Source organism: Mus pahari, chromosome 8 (genome assembly GCF_900095145.1).
Source record: "Mus pahari chromosome 8, PAHARI_EIJ_v1.1, whole genome shotgun sequence".
Taxonomy (NCBI): Eukaryota; Metazoa; Chordata; class Mammalia; order Rodentia; family Muridae; genus Mus; species Mus pahari.
Genome location: NC_034597.1, coordinates 99,806,543 through 99,808,170, shown reverse-complemented (window position 1 = coordinate 99,808,170; position 1,628 = coordinate 99,806,543). Strand labels below are relative to the sequence as shown.

The 1,628-nt window shown below is 43.0% G+C and overlaps 1 pseudogene; it reads left to right on the top strand.

The window, feature by feature from the left end:
* The first annotated feature begins 857 nt into the window (after positions 1–857).
* On the top strand, positions 858–1,282 carry LOC110325901 (annotated as a pseudogene).
* The last annotated feature ends 346 nt before the right edge of the window (positions 1,283–1,628 follow it).

Sequence of the window (1,628 nt, the reverse complement as noted above, 5' to 3'; positions counted from 1 at the left end):
TCTGCCTAAATGAAAAAATGCTTCCCACCATGATGGTAATGGCCTAAACTCTCAGTCAGTCCCAAATGAAATGTTTTATAAGAGTTGCCTTGGCAGTGATGTCTCTTTACTTCAGTAAAACCCTAACTAAGGAAGAAGTTAGTACCAGGAATAGAGTATTTCTGGGATAGCACTGACTATTTTCCTTTGCAGGAATGCTGATTTGGGGGCATTGAGTTAGTGAAGCAGTAGAATGTTTTAAGCCAAGCTAGTAGAAATATGGAAAATATTGATGTTGAGCATGGTTTGGAATATGAGAGAGCTTGTTTCAAGAGCTTGAGAGGTAAAGAATTTCATTTTCTTGCTTAGAGATAGCTCTTGTGATATTTTGGTGAAGAAAGTGATGGCTTTTTGCCTTTGTCCAAGAAGTCTGCCTGAGTCTAAGGCGAATAGACTTAGATTAATTGTCTTGAGAATTCAAATCTCAAAATGGCCTAGTATAGATTCTTTCATGTGGTTCACTATTATAAAGAGTGTTTTGATGAAATGTAGCAAGCTTAGAAAGAAAACAAAACAAAACAAACCAAAAAATCCAAAACTTATTCAAAAGTTAAAGGAGTACCAGAAGTGGAATGGAGCCAAATCCTGTGTTCAAGGAGAAAAGTAGATTAAAGATATTAAATGGAATTAAGGGAGTCATTACTGCAGGGCAAGATCTCACCCAGCAGTGTCTGCCTCCTGTGAAACGGAATTAAAGGAAAGCAAAGGTCCTCCCTAGCATGGTGGCTTAAACCTTTAAACTCAGCACTCAGGTGACAGAGGTTTGCAGATCTCTAAGTTAAAAGCCTAGCAGGGCCCGAAGCCTCTGGCCACGGGCTTGGAAAAAGAGTTATGGCTAAACATCATCCAGATTTGATCTTCTGCCGCAAGCAGGCTGGTGTGGCTATCGGAAGACTGTGTGAAAAATGTGACGGCAAGTGTGTGATCTGTGATTCCCATGTGCGTCCCTGCACCCTGGTTCACATATGTGATGAGTGTAACTATGGATCTTACCAAGGCCAGTGTGTGATCTGTGGCGGCCCTGGAGTCTCCGATGCCTACTACTGTAAAGAGTGCAGAATTCAGGAGAAGGATAGAGATGGTTGCCCAAGATTGTCAATTTGGGGAGCTCTAAGACAGACCTGTTCTATGAACGCAAAAAATACGGCTTCAAGAAGAGGTGATGGGTGGGTGGCTCCTTCCTCCCCCATCAAGCTGCTGCAGCTGCCAGAATAGACGCCTACTACCACCAGCCTAAAGGGAACGGAGCAGCCTGCTAGTGCTAGTGCCCAACTGGAGGAGACATTGCTTGCTTAATCCCTAGTTCCTTTTTTGTTTTGAGTTGGAAAAGCAAGGCTCTGTTCTCCACATTGATCCTTTCAACCCAAAAGCCTCCAAACAAGTCGGTGTGTGTCCTTGATGATGAAAATGTCACGGCAGAAGTGTGGTCTTGCAGCAGCTATGATGGGGTTGTCCTGTGACCTGAACAGTAATATGGAGGTGGCGCTGGGCTCGTTTTTATTTCCCTTGTAAATTGGAAGTTTCAGTTATGCTAATAAAGTTATAAAGTTGGCTACCTTCCCCGGTTTAAAAAAAAAAGCCTAGAAGGG